Source organism: Salvelinus namaycush, unplaced genomic scaffold (genome assembly GCF_016432855.1).
Source record: "Salvelinus namaycush isolate Seneca unplaced genomic scaffold, SaNama_1.0 Scaffold242, whole genome shotgun sequence".
Taxonomy (NCBI): domain Eukaryota; kingdom Metazoa; phylum Chordata; class Actinopteri; order Salmoniformes; family Salmonidae; genus Salvelinus; species Salvelinus namaycush.
Window position 1 is genome coordinate 102,580 of NW_024059253.1, and position 19,300 is coordinate 121,879.

Below are 19,300 nucleotides of genomic sequence, written 5' to 3' on the forward strand. Positions count from 1 at the left end.
GTAGGGGGGATATAGAGGACTACTACTGTAGGGGGGATATAGAGGACCACTACCGTAGGGGGGGATATAGAGGACCACTACTGTAGAGGGGATATAGAGGACCACTACTGTAGGGGGGATATAGAGGACCACTACTGTAGGGGGGATATAGAGGACCACTACTGTAGGGGGGACATAGAGGACCACTACTGTAGGGGGGATATAGAGGACCACTACTGTAGGGGGGGATATAGAGGACCACTACCGTAGGGGGGGATATAGAGGACCACTACTGTAGGGGGGATATAGAGGACTACTACTGTAGGGGGGATATAGAGGACCACTACCGTAGGGGGGGATATAGAGGACCACTACTGTAGGGGGGATATAGAGGACCACTACCGTAGGGGGGGATATAGAGGACCACTACCGTAGGGGGGATATAGAGGACCACTACCGTAGGGGGGATATAGAGGACCACTACTGTAGGGGGGATATAGAGGACTACTACTGTAGGGGGGATATAGAGGACCACTACCGTAGGGGGGGATATAGAGGACCACTACCGTAGGGGGGATATAGAGGACCACTACTGTAGGGGGGATATAGAGGACCACTACTGTAGAGGGGATATAGAGGACCACTACTGTAGGGGGGATATAGAGGACCACTACCGTAGGGGGGATATAGAGGACCACTACCGTAGGGGGGATATAGAGGACCACTACCGTAGGGGGGATATAGAGGACCACTACTGTAGAGGGATATAGAGGACCACTACTGTAGGGGGGATATAGAGGACCACTACTGTAGGGGGGATATAGAGGACCACTACTGTAGGGGGATATAGAGGACCACTACTGTAGGGGGGATATAGAGGACCACTACTGTAGAGGGGATATAGAGGATAGAGGACCCTACTGTAGAGGGGATATAGAGGACCACTACTGTAGGGGGATATAGAGGACCACTACTGTAGGGGGGATATAGAGGACCACTACTGTAGGGGGGATATAGAGGACCACTACTGTAGAGGGGATATAGAGGACCACAACTGTAGGGGGATATAGAGGACCACTACTGTAGGGGGGATATAGAGGACCACTACTGTAGGGGGATATAGAGGACCACTACTGTAGGGGGGATATAGAGGACCACTACTGTAGGGGGGATATAGAGGACCACTACTGTAGGGGGGATATAGAGGACCACTACTGTAGGGGGGATATAGAGGACCACTACCGTAGGGGGGGATATAGAGGACCACTACCGTAGGGGGGGATATAGAGGACCACTACTGTAGGGGGGATATAGAGGACTACTACTGTAGGGGGGATATAGAGGACCACTACCGTAGGGGGGGGTATAGAGGACCACTACTGTAGGGGGGATATAGAGGACCACTACCGTAGGGGGGGATATAGAGGACCACTACCGTAGGGGGGATATAGAGGACCACTACTGTAGGGGGGATATAGAGGACCACTACTGTAGGGGGGATATAGAGGACCACTACTGTAGGGGGGATATAGAGGACCACTACCGTAGGGGGGGATATAGAGGACCACTACTGTAGGGGGGATATAGAGGACCACTACTGTAGGGGGGATATAGAGGACCACTACTGTAGAGGGGATATAGAGGACCACTACTGTAGGGGGGATATAGAGGACCACTACCGTAGGGGGGATATAGAGGACCACTACTGTAGGGGGGATATAGAGGACCACTACTGTAGGGGGGATATAGAGGACCACTACTGTAGGGGGGATATAGAGGACCACTACTGTAGAGGGATATAGAGGACCACTACTGTAGGGGGGATATAGAGGACCACTACTGTAGGGGGGATATAGAGGACCACTACTGTAGGGGGATATAGAGGACCACTACTGTAGGGGGGATATAGAGGACCACTACTGTAGAGGGGATATAGAGGATAGAGGACCCTACTGTAGAGGGGATATAGAGGACCACTACTGTAGGGGGATATAGAGGACCACTACTGTAGGGGGGATATAGAGGACCACTACTGTAGGGGGGATATAGAGGACCACTACTGTAGAGGGGATATAGAGGACCACAACTGTAGGGGGATATAGAGGACCACTACTGTAGGGGGGATATAGAGGACCACTACTGTAGGGGGATATAGAGGACCACTACTGTAGGGGGGATATAGAGGACCACTACTGTAGGGGGGATATAGAGGACCACTACTGTAGGGGGGATATAGAGGACCACTACTGTAGGGGGGATATAGAGGACCATTACTGTAGGGGGGATATAGAGGACCACTACTGTAGGGGGGATATAGAGGACCACTACTGTAGGGGGGATATAGAGGACCACTACCGTAGGGGGGGATATAGAGGACCACTACTGTAGGGGGGATATAGAGGACCACTACCGTAGGGGGGGATATAGAGGACCACTACCGTAGGGGGGATATAGAGGACCACTACTGTAGGGGGGATATAGAGGACCACTACTGTAGGGGGGATATAGAGGACTACTACTGTAGGGGGGATATAGAGGACCACTACCGTAGGGGGGGATATAGAGGACCACTACTGTAGGGGGGATATAGAGGACCACTACTGTAGGGGGGATATAGAGGACCACTACTGTAGAGGGGATATAGAGGACCACTACTGTAGGGGGGATATAGAGGACCACTACTGTAGGGGGGATATAGAGGACCACTACTGTAGGGGGGATATAGAGGACCACTACTGTAGAGGGATATAGAGGACCACTACTGTAGGGGGGATATAGAGGACCACTACTGTAGGGGGGATATAGAGGACCACTACTGTAGGGGGATATAGAGGACCACTACTGTAGGGGGGATATAGAGGACCACTACTGTAGAGGGGATATAGAGGATAGAGGACCCTACTGTAGAGGGGATATAGAGGACCACTACTGTAGGGGGATATAGAGGACCACTACTGTAGGGGGGATATAGAGGACCACTACCGTAGGGGGGGATATAGAGGACCACTACTGTAGGGGGGATATAGAGGACCACTACCGTAGGGGGGGATATAGAGGACCACTACCGTAGGGGGGATATAGAGGACCACTACTGTAGGGGGGGATATAGAGGACCACTACTGTAGGGGGGATATAGAGGACTACTACTGTAGGGGGGATATAGAGGACCACTACCGTAGGGGGGGATATAGAGGACCACTACTGTAGGGGGGATATAGAGGACCACTACTGTAGGGGGGATATAGAGGACCACTACTGTAGAGGGGATATAGAGGACCACTACTGTAGGGGGGATATAGAGGACCACTACCGTAGGGGGGATATAGAGGACCACTACTGTAGGGGGGATATAGAGGACCACTACTGTAGGGGGGATATAGAGGACCACTACTGTAGAGGGATATAGAGGACCACTACTGTAGGGGGGATATAGAGGACCACTACTGTAGGGGGGATATAGAGGACCACTACTGTAGGGGGATATAGAGGACCACTACTGTAGGGGGGATATAGAGGACCACTACTGTAGAGGGGATATAGAGGATAGAGGACCCTACTGTAGAGGGGATATAGAGGACCACTACTGTAGGGGGATATAGAGGACCACTACTGTAGGGGGGATATAGAGGACCACTACTGTAGGGGGGATATAGAGGACCACTACTGTAGAGGGGATATAGAGGACCACAACTGTAGGGGGATATAGAGGACCACTACTGTAGGGGGGATATAGAGGACCACTACTGTAGGGGGATATAGAGGACCACTACTGTAGGGGGGATATAGAGGACCACTACTGTAGGGGGGATATAGAGGACCACTACTGTAGGGGGGATATAGAGGACCACTACTGTAGGGGGGATATAGAGGACCATTACTGTAGGGGGGATATAGAGGACCACTACTGTAGAGGGGATATAGAGGACCACTACTGTAGGGGGGATATAGAGGACCACTACTGTAGGGGGGATATAGAGGACCACTACCGTAGGGGGGATATAGAGAACCACTACCGTAGGGGGGATATAGAGGACCGCTACCGTAGGGGGATATAGAGGACCGCTACTGTAGGGGGGATATAGAGGACCACTACTGTAGGGGGGATATAGAGGACCGCTACTGTAGGGGGGATATAGAGGACCGCTACTGTAGGGGGGATATAGAGGACCACTACTGTAGAGGGGATATAGAGGACCACTACTGTAGGGGGGATATAGAGGATAGAGGACCACTACTGTAGAGGGGATATAGAGGACCACTACTGTAGGGGGATATAGAGGACCACTACTGTAGGGGGGATATAGAGGACCACTACTGTAGGGGGATATAGAGGACCACTACCGTAGAGGGGATATAGAGGACCACTACTGTAGGGGGGATATAGAGGGCCACTACTGTAGGGGGGATATAGAGGACCACTACTGTAGGGGGGATATAGAGGACCACTACCGTAGAGGGGATATAGAGGACCACTACTGTAGGGGGGATATAGAGGGCCACTACTGTAGGGGGGATATAGAGGACCACTACTGTAGAGGGGATATAGAGGACCACAACTGTAGGGGGATATAGAGGACCACTACTGTAGGACCACTACTGTAGGGGGATATAGAGGATAGAGGACCACTACTGTAGAGGGGATATAGAGGACCACTACTGTAGGGGGGATATAGAGGATAGAGGACCACTACTGTAGAGGGGATATAGAGGACCACTACTGTAGGGGGGATATAGAGGATAGAGGACCACTACTGTAGAGGGGATATAGAGGACCACTACTGTAGGGGGATATAGAGGACCACTACTGTAGGGGGGATATAGAGTACCACTACTGTAGAGGGGATATAGAGGACCACAACTGTAGGGGGATATAGAGGACCACTACTGTGCTGACAAACTGCCTGGGAGCTCCTCAGTGGTGAAACTCCTCCTCCTTCAATCAGTGGTGAACCAGGTGGAACAAATCTTCCATGCAATCTGGGCGTGCCAGCACCTGGCTCTGCTGTTGTCTTTAGACCGCAGTGAAAGGAGCATTTATAACACCACAAGACCAAGGAAACTTCATCTTTGTGATCAAGGTGACTGTGCAAGTCCAAGCCCTCCACAAAACTGTGAAAGACAGCCGGTAAGCACCATATTGGCCATGCTTGGCTAGACTGACTTAAGCAGTGCACTGCTAATGATACTCTGGAAAACACAGACTCTTAACTCTTAACTTTGATAGGACTTTTGCAGTGGTATTTATAACTTCAAATGTTGTTTGTGGGGTATAAAGGAAAAGTAATTAGAGCCAAATTCATTGTTGACAAAGAACTTGTTTGAAATGGTTAAAAGTAATTTAAACTTTGTAGAAATCTTAGTAAACCAAGTTCTTAATTCAGTAACAAATGTATAGTCTAAAAAATCTTTGGCTAAAAAATGTAAGATTTGTCTGCTTAAAACTACTGATTAGAAAATAAATGTAATTTTTTACTACTAAAAATATTTTGAATGTATTTGGCTAAAATGCAAATTTAGATAAAAATATACTGATTCTGCTCATTTGATTAAAAATGGTGGGTTTCTATTTTGGGAAACATTTGCTTAAAAGTGGAAACCTTGTATTTTATAATGGCAGAAATGTGTTTATCTGAGGTGAATGTGGATAATTTTGTGTATTTAATTAGGCTGTCAACTCAAATAATAACTTGTATTTGTCATCTCTTTTTGAGGTTTTTCACCTGTTTACTGCCAACCAAAGAATGGTAAATAAAAGACAAACAACTGATTCCATGGCTGTTTATTGAGTGAAATCCAGTTAAAATCTTCATGTGGAGGGACTGTCCTTTTCAAGTGGGGAATTGCACAAGAAAGAGGTCAAATTGATTGAAGGAGGAGGAGTTTCACCACTGAGGAGCTCCCAGGCAGTTTGTCAGCACACCTCCCACTCAATCTTCCCACGGGAACCGATGGAAAGATCGTAAATCAGCACCTACATACTGCCGGTCAGCTCCGAGTTTGATCCTCAACTGGTAGCAAGACAACCAGGCATCGAACATCTCTGTGCAGGACTGTGGTTTGCGTAGCTTCTTTCAGGACTTTGGCCGATGGCCGGTTTTGTGCGGGTTTTGTGACAGGAAGGCAGGAGCTTTGGACCACTTTGACGTTCACGTCTCGAACAATGCCCTTAGCATCTGGATTAACGCTCACCACTCGTCCTAGCTTGAATTGGCCCCTCACTGCATTTTGGTCACACAACCAGACAATATCTCCGACAGCAACGTTGCGATATGAAGTGTGCCATTTACTTCTCAGAAATAAGTTTGGGTCGGCAAGCTGGCTCCAAGACCTCCAGAACTTGTTGACCTGGTTCTGCATCTCTCTGAGTCTCTTGTAAGGGTAGTTCGCAAAGTCAAATGTTCTGATCTCACCGCTTGGAGAGGCTCGGCCCAGGAGAAGTGTGTTGGGTGACACATACTGCACGCTTTCTTCATGGCTCTGCACCCTGGCATCTATTGGGCATTCGTTGGCAAGGTTTGCAGCAAGTTGTAGTGTTGTCTGAAGCTCGCTGTAGCTAAGGCCAGTGTTGTTGCCCAGGCTCTGCAGTGCCTTCTTGAGAATGCGAAAAGCGGCTTCAGCAGCCCCATTTCGGTGAGGTGAGTCAGCAGGGTGAATTGTCCACTCCCATTTGGTACCTTTTTGAGCTGACATCTCTTCTATTGAAGTTCTATTCTGAGCATCCAGGAACTGGTACAGCTCTCTTAGGACAGGTTTGGCGCCGATGAAGTTTGTCCCCGGGTCGGACCAGATCTTTCTTGGGTGCCCTCTAATTGCAGTAAAGCGTTGGTAAGCCATCAAGAAGCTCTCTGTCGACATTGTGTTGACCAGGTCTGCATGAATTGCCCTGCTGGCCATACAGCTGAAGACGACACCCCACACTTTCATTGAGACCCGTTTCTTGATGTCATCTTTGACAAGGTACGGTCCGAAGAGGTCGACTGTAGTGAACTCGAACGGAGCTGCAGGTGTGGCTCTTTCAGCAGGTAAGTCAGCCATTACATGTTCGCACCTTCTTGCTCTTGACTTTTTGCAGAAAAGGCAGTTATCCACTACTTTTTGGGAAATTTTTCTTCCTTGGATGACCCAGGCTTTCCTCCTCATTTTCAGCAGGGTTGCAGCCACACCTTCATGACCCTCATCGTGCGCCTCCCGTGCCAATAAAGTAGAGACCCATGCATTGAAAGGCAGAAGGGGAACTGCAGCGCCATCCTCCCTGAAGCCATGGATTCTCCCACCGCAGACTAGTAACCCAGATTCTGGCTCTCTGTACACAACCAAGCGGTCCGTAGTGGTAGTTGGGAACGTCACCCCCTCTTGAGCAGCAAGATAGATGTCTCTTATTGCCCCTTGACGTTCTGTGGCGGTGATAACTCCTTTTGAGGGAATCGCCTCCCACTTTGGGGTCTCGATGGACTTTGTTGCAGATCTAAACTTTTTGGCGGCTCTCCAGATAAAAGCAACAGTCTTGATTAGACACTTTAGGCTACTAAAGCGCCTCTCATCCACCAAGTTTAGGACAGCTGCACCAGCAGGAAATCGTCCCACAAGACTTGGAAGACTTCTTTTCGCTTGGGCTCTGGTGAGTGCTGCCACAAATGACTTCTTTTGCATATTGTTAATGCTCTCTCGAGCTGTCACAGACACATCTTTTGACGACATAATTGGCCACTCGCTCTCTGGAAGATATAGAAACTCTGGCCCTTGCTGCCACTCTGAATGGGCATCAAGTTCCTTTGGCCCAGCTCCTCGAGTGATAATGTCGGCTATGTTGAGTGGTCCAGGGATCCACCACCAGTCCTGTAGCCGTGTGCTCTCTTGGATCTCTCCAATTCTATTAGCGAAGAAAGTCTGAAATCCATAGCTTTCACGCTGGATAGCTCCAAGAACAGTCTGACTGTCTAACAAATGGTACCACCTTTTTATCTGGATCTGGGTATGCTGTTCAAAGTACTTTTTCAGGCGGCTTGCAAAGACTGCACCGCAAAGTTCTGCTTTGACTGCATCCCCCTTCTGGTCTAGTGGTGTCAGCTTTGCTTTTGACTCCACTAGTCGAATTGTTAATTGTTTGTTGCAGTTCCACCGCAGGTAGAGGACAGCACCATAGGAGCTTTCACTGCCATCTGAAAAAGTGACAGCGACTGGTTCAGTTGTTGCCTTTGGTGGAGTAAGAGCTCTTGGGAACATTACTTTGCTTAGCTGGACGTACTCCTCAAAAATTCCAATTGCATCTTTGCGGAGCTCATCCGACAGGGGAAGGTCCCATGTGTCCTTGACCATGCTGCACTTTGATTTTGCCTCTTGGAATGCCCTTCGGACCAAGATAGTCCCTCTTTGCTTTGATGGCGTTGTCAGCCCAACTGGGTCGTACAAACCAGCAACTTGACTCAGCAGTTCACGTCTTGTCAGCGGGTCTGGTGTCTGTGCTCGTACTTCTTCTAGCAGTAAGTCTCATCTTTTTCTTCCGCCTGGAGAAGTTGACCCTCACCATGACATGCAACATGTCTTCATCCACAATGTAGCCGAGACCGAGCGCCTTGTTGTCTTCCTCCTTAAGCTGATTTGGCAGGACAACAATATTTGGTGATACCTTTTCTCTTTCTCCTTTATTTTGGACTGAGAAGACCCAAGGCTTCAGTGCAAACCCTCCTGCTTTTAGAATCAGCTCCACATTCTTTGTGATGACTTCGAGTTTTTCACGGCAGTTGTGTGATGTCAAGATGTCATCGACGTAGCTGTGCTCATGTAATACTTGGCATTCATCTGTGAGGTGGCTGAATTGAGGCAGGTTAGCCATCTCCCTCATGGCCAGTTGTGCTATGCACCCTGCTGGCTTGTCCCCGATATTCACTCTGGTTATGGCGTATTGTTCCACCTCATCGCCCTCTGAATCCCGCCACAAGAACCGGTGTAGATGGACTTCCCTCTCCTCGAGCCACACAGAATTGTACATTTTTCTGACGTCTCCTAGAGCGGCGTAGGAGCCTTGGCGGAACCTGAGGAGGACAGCTCGAATCGGATTTAGAACGTCAGGGCCTTTCATCAGAAGGTCATTGAGACTTTGGCCTTTGTACTTCTGACTGCTGTTCCAGACAAGTCTTACCGGAGTTGTAACAGAGTGGGGGTTGGGTGCGATAAGATGACTAATATACCAGACAGGTCCATTCCAGTTGGTTAGATCCTCTTTGGTCAGCTTTCTTGCAGCCCGGCGGTCAACTATTTCGTGGACTTGAGCACCATAGGCTTTTTTCCACTGCGGTTCTTTGGCGAGCTGTCTCTCTGTTCTGAGAAAGGTTGCCTCCACTGCTTTTATGTTGTTTGGCAATGTAGATGGGTCAATGAGCCATGGATACCTTGCATGCCAGTGTGGACTATCACTGTGGTCATCAGCACCAACATAAGTCAGGCCACCCTTAACAACTTCCAGCTCCCTTTCTTCAGCCAGAGTCATTTCTTTGCCACCAAGTTGACAACTGCCGCAGCGACATCCTCCACATTTTGGGGTGCAGGGGGCGCCAATGCTATCCCATCTCCACCACTCAATAAAATCCCGAGTGGAAATAGCAGAATAAGAAGACTTGATGGTAGGTTTGGCGTAGATATGTTCTTCATACATCAATGCTGCTGTTTTCATGGATCTGGCGAAGTGCGCTCTGGACTGGTGTGCTGTAACTGTAGCCTCTTCAAACAGACCAGGGTGTGTCCCTGCAATTGTCTTTCCCAATGGCCCATCCCATAGTACAAGGTCCCCAACGGTGCGTATTTTCTGTGGGACCAGTCGCCCTTCCTTATGGCTTATCAAAAGCTGTATCTGTCTTGGTCTAACAAGTTCATTTTGGGGGACATCTGGAAAGAATTTTTGGAGTCTTTTGGCTGTCACATGTTTGTGAATCTCTGCAATGCTGTCCAAACCATAGCAGAGGAGTTGGTGGGATCTGACATTGCCTTGCTCTGTGCGGACCCGGATCTTTAGGAGGTACCGTTTTGTGGTGACTTGAACTTTCATTCCTCCCACACCATGGACAACAAGGGTTATGGCTTCACTTCTAAGGTTCAAACGATCAGCTGCATCATGAGTTATATAGTTTGTATCCGATGCCAGGTCGATCAAAGTCCCAACTTTTTGTCCTGCATTGGCCGTGACCTCTTTCTTGGGGGATATAGAGGACCACTACCGTAGGGGGGATATAGAGGACCACTACCGTAGAGGGGATATAGAGGACCACTACCGTAGGGGGATATAGAGGACCACTACCGTAGAGGGGATATAGAGGACCACTACCGTAGAGGGGATATAGAGGACCACTACCGTAGAGGGGATATAGAGGACCACTACTGTAGGGGGATATAGAGGACCACTACTGTAGGGGGGATATAGAGGACCACTACTGTATGGGGGATATAGAGGACCACTACCGTAGAGGGGATATAGAGGACCACTACTGTAGGGGGATATAGAGGACCACTACTGTAGGGGGGATATAGAGGACCACTACTGTAGGGGGGATATAGAGGACCACTACTGTAGAGGGGATATAGAGGACCACTACTGTAGGGGGATATAGAGGACCACTACTGTAGGGGGGATATAGAGGACCACTACTGTAGGGGGGATATAGAGGACCACTACTGTAGGGGGGATATAGAGGACCACTACTGTAGGGGGGATATAGAGGACCACTACTGTAGGGGGGATATAGAGGACCACTACTGTAGGGGGGATATAGAGAACCACTACTGTAGGGGGGATATAGAGGACCACTACTGTAGGGGGGATATAGAGGACCACTACTGTAGGGGGATATAGAGGACCACTACTGTAGGGGGGGTATAGAGGACCACTACTGTAGGGGGGATATAGAGGACCACTACTGTAGAGGGGATATAGAGGACCACTACTGTAGGGGGGATATAGAGGACCACTACTGTAGGGGGGATATAGAGGACCACTACTGTAGGGGGGATATAGAGGACCACAACTGTAGGGGGGATATAGAGGACCACAACTGTAGAGGGGATATAGAGGACCACAACTGTAGGGGGATATAGAGGACCACTACTGTAGAGGGGATATAGAGGACCACTACTGTAGGGGGGATATAGAGGACCACTACTGTAGGGGGGATATAGAGGACCACTACTGTAGGACCACTAATGTAGGGGGGATATAGAGGACCACTACTGTAGGGGGGATATAGAGGACCACTACTGTAGGGGGATATAGAGGACCACTACTGTAGGACCACTAATGTAGGGGGGATATAGAGGACCACTACTGTAGGGGGGATATAGAGGACCACTACTGTAGGGGGATATAGAGGCCCACTACTGTAGGGGGGATATAGAGGACCACTACTGTAGGGGGGATATAGAGGACCACTACTGTAGGGGGGATATAGAGGACCACTACTGTAGGGGGGATATAGAGGACCACTACTGTAGGACCACTACTGTAGGGGGATATAGAGGACCACTACTGTAGGACCACTAATGTAGGGGGGATATAGAGGACCACTACTGTAGGGGGGATATAGAGGACCGCTACTGTAGGGGGGATATAGAGGACCACTACTGTAGGGGGGATATAGAGGACCACTACGAATTGTAGAGGTAGTGGTAGACCGATGCGCCACTGGAAACCACATATCCTGAGGCTGCATTTATTGTAGCTGGGGATTATAACAAACAAGGCTAATCTGAAAACAAGGCTCCCTAAATTTTATCATCATATCGAATGCGAGACCCGGGCTGGCAAAACCCTGGATCATTGTTATTCTAACTTCCGATACGCATATAAAGCCCTCCCCCGCCCTCCTTTCGGAAAATCTGAACGACTCCATTTTGTCTCAGCCTATAGACAGAAACTAAAACAGGAAGCGCCCGTGCACAGGTCTGTTCAACGCTGGTCCGACCAATCGGATTCCACGCTTCAAGATTGCTTCGATCACGTGGACTGGGATATGTTCCGCATTGCGTCGGACAACAACATTGCTGAATACACTGATTCGGTGAGCGAGTTCATTAGAAAGTGCATCGGTGATGTTGTACCCTATTAAAACATTCCCCAACCAGAAACCGTGGATTGATGGCAGCATTGGCGCAAAACTGAAAGTGCGAACCACTGCTTTTAATCAGGGCAAGGTGACCGGAAACATGACCGAATACAACAGTGTAGCTATTCCCTCCGCAAGGCAATCAAACAAGCTAAGCGTCAGTATAGAGACAAAGTAGAGTCGCAATTCAACGGCTCAGACACGAGAAGTATGTGGCAGGGTCTACAGTCAATCACGGACTACAAAAGGAAAACCAGTCCCGTCACGGACCACGATGTCTTGCTCTCAGACAAACTAAACAACTTCTTTGCTCGCTTTGAGGACAATACAGTGCCACTTACACGGCCCGCCACCAAAATCTGCGGGCTCTCCTTCACTGCAGCCAACGTGAGTAAAACCTTTAAACGTGTTAACACTCGCAAGGCTGCCGGCCCAGACAGCATCCCCAGTCGCGTCCTCAGAGCATGCGCAGACCAGCTGGCTGGTGTGTTTACGGACATATTCAATCAACCCTTATCTCAGTCTGCTGTTCCCACATGCTTCACGAGGGCCACCATTGTTCCTGTTCCCAAGAAAGCTAAGGTAACTGAGCTAAATGACTATCGCCCCGTAGTACTCACTTCCGTCATCATGAAGTGCTTTGAGAGACTAGTCAAGGACCAAATCACCTCCACCCTACCTGACACCCTAGACCCACTCCAATTTGCTTACCGCCCCAATAGGTCCACAGACGACGCAATCGCAATCACACTGCACACTGCCCTAACCCATCTGGACAAGAGGAATACCTATGTGAGAATGCTGTTCATCGACTACAGCTCAGCATTTAACACCATAGCACCCTCCAAACCCGTCATCAAGCTCGAGACCCTGGGTCTCGACCCCGCCCTGTGCAACTGGGTACTGGACTTCCTGACAGACCGCCCCCAGGTGGTGAGGGTAGGTAACAACATCTCCACCCCACTGATCCTCAACACTCTGGCCCCACAAGGGTGCGTTCTCAGCCCTCTCCTGTACTCCCTGTGCACCCATGACTACGTGGCCATGCACGCCTCCAACTCAATCATCAAGTTTGCAGACGACACTACAGTGGTAGGCTTGATTACCAAAACGACGAGACAGCCTACAGGGAGGAGGTGAAGGCCCTCGGAGTGTGGTGTCATGAAAATAACCTCACACTCAATGTCAACAAAACAAAGGAGATGATCGTGGACTTCAGGAAACAGCAGAGGGAGCACCCCCCTATCCACATCGACGGGACAGTAGTGGAGAAGGTGGAAAGTTCCTCGGTGTACACATCACGGACAAACTGAAATGGTCCACCCACACAGACAGCGTTGTGAAGAAGGCGCAGCAGCGCCTCTTCAACCTCAGGAGGCTGAAGAAATTCGGCATGTCACCAAAAACACTCACAAACTTTTACTGATGCACAATCGAGAGCATCCTGTCGGGCTGTATCACCGCCTGGTACGGCAACTGCTCCGCCCACAACTGTAAGGCTCTCCAGAGGGTAGTGAGGTCTGCACAACGCATCACCGGGGGCAAACTACACCTACACCACCCGATGTCACAGGAAGGCCAAAAAGATCATCAAGGACAACAACCACCCGAGCCACTGCCTGTTCACTCCGCTATCATCCAGAAGGCGAGGTCAGCACAGGTGCATCAAAGCTGGAACCGAGAGACTGAAAAACAGCTTCTATCTCAAGGCCATCACGAACATTGAATGGCTGCTGCCAACATACTGACTCATCTCTAGCCACTTAAATAATGAAACATTTAGGCCTCCCGGGTGGCGCAGTGGTCTAGGGCACTGCATTGCAGCGCTAGCTGCGCCACCAGAGACTCTGGGTTCGCGCCCAGGCTCTGTCGCAGCCGGCCGCGACCGGGAGGTCCGTGGGGCGACGCACAATTGGCCTAGAGTCGTCCGGGTTAGGGAGGGTTTGGCCGGTAGGGATATCCTTGTCTCATCGCGCACCAGCGACTCCTGTGGCGGGCCGGGCGCAGTGTGCTAACCAAGGGAGCCAGGTGCACAGTGTTTCCTCCGACACACTGGTGCGGCTGGCTTCCGGGTTGGAGGCGCGCTGTGTTAAGAAGCAGTGCGGCTTGGTTGGGTTGTGTTTCGGAGGACGCATGGCTTTCGACCTTCGTCTCTCCCGAGCCCGTACGGGAGTTGTAGCGATGAGACAAGATAGTAACTACTAACAATTGGATACCACGAAATTGGGGAGAAAAGGGGGTAAAAAATGTTTTTTATAAAAAATAATGAAACATTTGATGTAATAAAACTAGCCACTTTATTTAATGTTTACATTACTCATCTCATATGTATATACTGTACTCTACTGCATCTTGCCTATGCCGTTCGGCCATCGCTCATTCATATATTTTTTATGTACATATTCTTATTCATTCCTTTACACTTGTGTGTATAAGGTAGTTGTGAAATTGTTAGGTTAGATTACTTGTTAGATATTACTGCATGGTCAGAACTAGAAGCACAAGCATTTCGCTACACTCACATTAACATCTGCTAACCATGTGTATGTGACAAATAAAATGTGATTTGAATTATTGGTAGTGGTAGAGGTAGATTTAGTGGTAGATTTAGTGGTAGTGGTAGATTTAGTGGTAGTGGTAGAGGTAGATTTAGTGGTAGTGGTAGATTTAGTGGTAGTGGTAGAGGTAGATTTAGTGGTAGTGGTAGAGGTAGATTTAGTGGTAGTGGTAGATTTAGTGGTAGAGGTAGATTTAGTGGTAGTGGTAGATTTAGTGGTAGTGGTAGAGGTAGATTTAGTGGTAGTGGTAGATTTAGTGGTAGAGGTAGATTTAGTGGTAGTGGTAGATTTAGTGGTAGTGGTAGTGGTAGTGGTAGAGGTAGATTTAGTGGTAGTGGTAGAGGTAGATTTAGTGGTAGTGGTAGAGGTAGATTTAGTGGTAGTGGTAGATTTAGTGGTAGAGGTAGATTTAGTGGTAGAGGTAGAGGTAGATTTAGTGGTAGTGGTAGATTTAGTGGTAGTGGTAGATTTAGTGGTAGTGGTAGATTTAGTGGTAGTGGTAGAGGTAGTGGTAGTGGTAGAGGTAGATTTAGTGGTAGTGGTAGATTTAGTGGTAGTGGTAGAGGTAGATTTAGTGGTAGTGGTAGATTTAGTGGTAGAGGTAGATTTAGTGGTAGTGGTAGATTTAGTGGTAGTGGTAGAGGTAGATTTAGTGGTAGTGGTAGAGGTAGATTTAGTGGTAGTGGTAGAGGTAGATTTAGTGGTAGTGGTAGAGGTAGATTTAGTGGTAGTGGTAGTGGTAGATTTAGTGGTAGTGGTAGATTTAGTGGTAGTGGTAGTGGTAGATTTAGTGGTAGTGGTAGAGGTAGATTTAGTGGTAGTGGTAGAGGTAGATTTAGTGGTAGTGGTAGAGGTAGATTTAGTGGTAGTGGTAGATTTAGTGGTAGAGGTAGAGGTAGATTTAGTGGTAGTGGTAGATTTAGTGGTAGTGGTAGATTTAGTGGTAGTGGTAGATTTAGTGGTAGATTTAGTGGTAGTGGTAGATTTAGTGGTAGTGGTAGAGGTAGATTTAGTGGTAGAGGTAGATTTAGTGGTAGTGGTAGAGGTAGATTTAGTGGTAGAGGTAGATTTAGTGGTAGAGGTAGATTTAGTGGTAGTGGTAGATTTAGTGGTAGAGGAAGAACTGAGGAACAATTTATTTTGTAGTGGTAGAGGTAGATTTAGTGGTAGTGGTAGATTTAGTGTTAGTGGTAGATTTAGTGGTAGTGGTAGAGGTAGATTTAGTGGTAGAGGTAGAGTTTGTGGTAGTGGTAGAGATAGATTTAGTGGCAGAGGTAGTGGTAGCTTTAGTGGTACTGGTATAGGTAGAGGTAGAGTTTGTGGTAGAGGTAGATTTAGTGGAAGAGGTAGATTTAGTGGCAGAGGTAGTGGTAGTGGTAGAGGTATATTTAGTGGTAGAGGTAGATTTAGTGGTAGTGGTAGTGGTAGTGGTAGTGGTAGAGGTATATTTAGAGGTAGAGGTAGATTTAGTGGTAGTGGTAGAGGTAGATTTAGTGGTAGTGGTAGAGGTATATTTAGAGGTAGAGGTAGATTTAGTGGTAGTGGTAGAGGTAGATTTAGTGGAAGAGGTAGATTTAGTGGCAGAGGTAGTGGTAGTGGTAGAGGTATATTTAGTGGTAGAGGTAGATTTAGTGGTAGTGGTAGTGGTAGTGGTAGAGGTATATTTAGAGGTAGAGGTAGATTTAGTGGTAGTGGTAGAGGTAGAGTTTGTGGTAGTGGTAGAGGTAGATTTAGTGGTAGTGGTAGAGGTAGATTTAGTGGTAGTGGTAGAGGTAGAGGTAGATTTAGTGGTAGTGGTAGTGGTAGAGGTAGATTTAGTGGTAGTGGTAGATTTAGTGGTAGTGGTAGTGGTAGATTTAGTGGTAGTGGTAGATTTAGTGGTAGTGGTAGATTTAGTGGTAGTGGTAGATTTAGTGGTAGTGGTAGTGGTAGATTTAGTGGTAGTGGTAGAGGTATATTTAGTGGTAGAGGTAGTGGTAGAGATAGATTTAGTGGCAGAGGTAGTGGTAGATTTAGTGGTACTGGTATAGGTAGAGGTAGATTTAGTGGTACTGGTATAGGTAGAGGTAGATTTAGTGGTACTGGTATAGGTAGAGGTAGATTTAGTGGTAGAGGTAGAGGTAGATTTAGTGGTAGAGGTAGATTTAGTGGTAGAGGTAGAGGTAGATTTAGTGGTAGAGGTAGATTTAGTGGTAGAGGTAGCGGTGGAGTATGAGGTAGCGGTGGAGTATGAGGTAGCGGTGGAGTATGAGGTAGCGGTGGAGTATGAGGTAGTGATAGAGCTAGATCTCGACAAACCATTTCTGTAGGGACTTCGCTTTCTGCACGGGCATTGCTGAAACAGGACTTCCCAAAACTTTTGCCACAAAGTTGAAAGCACACAATAGTCTAGAATGTCATTGTATGCTGTAGCGTTTACAATTTCCCTTCACTGGAACTAAGGGGCCTAGCCCGAACCATGAAAACCAGCCCTAGAACATTATTCCTTGCCCACCAAACTTTACAGTTGGCACTATGCATTCGGGCAGGTAGCATTATCCTGGCATCTGCCAAACCCGGATTCATCCGTCGGACTGCCAGATGGTGAAGCGTGATTCATCACTCCAGAGAACCTATTTCCACTGCTCTAGAGTCAAATGGCGGTGAGCTTTACACCACTCCAGCCGACACTTGGCATTGTGCATGGTGATCTTAGGCTTGTGTGCGGCTGCTTGGCCATGGAAACCCATTTCATGAAGCTCCCGACGAACAGTTCTTGTGCTGACGTTACTTCAGCACTCTGCAGTCCCGTTCTGTGAGCTTGTGTGGCCTACCACTTTGCGTCTGAGCCGTTGTTGCTCCTAAACGTTTCCACTTCACAATAACATCACTTTCAGTTGACCGGGACAGATCTAGCAGGGCATACATTTGACTAACTGACTCCTATGACGGTGCCACTTTGAATGTCATTGAGATCTTCCGTACTGGCCATTCTACTGCCAATGTTTGTCTATGGAGATCGCATGGCTGTGAGCTCGATTTTATACACCTGTCAGCAAAGGGTGTGGCTGAAATAACCGAATCCACTAATGTGAAGGGGTGTCCACTTACTTTCGTGTATTTAAAAAAGCATATCGATAATATTTAAGATAAAAAAACAGCTGAAGAGATTGTAATGATATAAGAGATAATGTATTGTCATGTCTCACCTTGTTCCACATTGTCTACAGTACCATACTGAGCTAGAAGGCCGTCCAAAACCTGAGGGAAAGACGGAACACAATCAATTACACACACACAGTTACTGTCCTGGGTTACAGCTGAGTTACTGTTAGTCCTGGGTTACAGCTGAGTTACTGTTAGTCCTGGGTTACAGCTGAGTTACTGTTAGTCCTGGGTTACAGCTGAGTTACTGTTAGTCCTGGGTTACGGCTGAGTTACTGTTAGTCCTGGGTTACAGCTGAGTTACTGTTAGTCCTGGGTTACAGCTGAGTTACTGTTAGTCCTGGGTTACAGCTGAGTTACTGTTAGTCCTGGGTTACAGCTGAGTTACTGTTAGTCCTGGGTTACAGCTGAGTTACTGTTAGTCCTGGGTTACAGCTGAGTTACTGTTAGTCCTGGGTTACAGCTGAGTTACTGTTAGTCCTGGGTTACAGCTGAGTTACTGTTAGTCCTGGGTTACAGCTGAGTTACTGTTAGTCCTGGGTTACAGCTGAGTTACTGTTAGTCCTGGGTTACAGCTGAGTTACTGTTAGTCCTGGGTTACAGCTGAGTTACTGTTAGTCCTGGGTTACAGCTGAGTTACTGTTAGTCCTGGGTTACAGCTGAGTTACTGTTAGTCCTGGGTTACAGCTGAGTTACTGTTAGTCCTGGGTTACAGCTGAGTTACTGTTAGTCCTGGGTTACAGCTGAGTTACTGTTAGTCCTGGGTTACAGCTGAGTTACTGTTAGTCCTGGGTTACAGCTGAGTTACTGTTAGTCCTGGGTTACAGCTGAGTTGCTGTTAGTCCTGGGTTACAGCTGAGTTGCTGTTAGTCCTGGGTTACAGCTGAGTTACTGTTAGTCCTGGGTTACAGCTGAGTTACTGTTAGTCCTGGGTTACAGCTGAGTTACTGTTAGTCCTGGGTTACAGCTGAGTTACTGTTAGTCCTGGGTTACAGCTGAGTTACTGTTAGTCCTGGGTTACAGCTGAGTTACTGTTAGTCCTGGGTTACGGCTGAGTTACTGTTAGTCCTGGGTTACGGCTGAGTTACTGTTAGTCCTGGGTTACGGCTGAGTTACTGTTAGTCCTGGGTTACAGCTGAGTTACTGTTAGTCCTGGGTTACAGCTGAGTTACTGTTAGTCCTGGGTTACAGCTGAGTTACTGTTAGTCCTGGGTTACAGCTGAGTTACTGTTAGTCCTGGGTTACAGCTGAGTTACTGTTAGTCCTGGGTTACAGCTGAGTTACTGTTAGTCCTGGGTTACAGCTGAGTTACTGTTAGTCCTGGGTTACGGCTGAGTTACTGTTAGTCCTGGGTTACGGCTGAGTTACTGTTAGCCCTGGGTTGTCCTGGGTTACAGCTGAGTTACTGTTAGTCCTGGGTTACAGCTGAGTTGCTGTTAGTCCTGGGTTACAGCTGAGTTACTGTTAGTCCTGGGTTACGGCTGAGTTACTGTTAGCCCTGGGTTGTCCTGGGTTACAGCTGAGTTACTG

General features: G+C 48.2%; 1 pseudogene; it reads right to left on the minus strand.

Moving 5' to 3' along the window:
* The window catches only part of LOC120038874, a 79,223-nt pseudogene extending 61,335 nt beyond the window's left edge, over nt 1-17,888 (minus strand).
* Between the last annotated feature and the right edge of the window lie 1,412 nt (nt 17,889-19,300).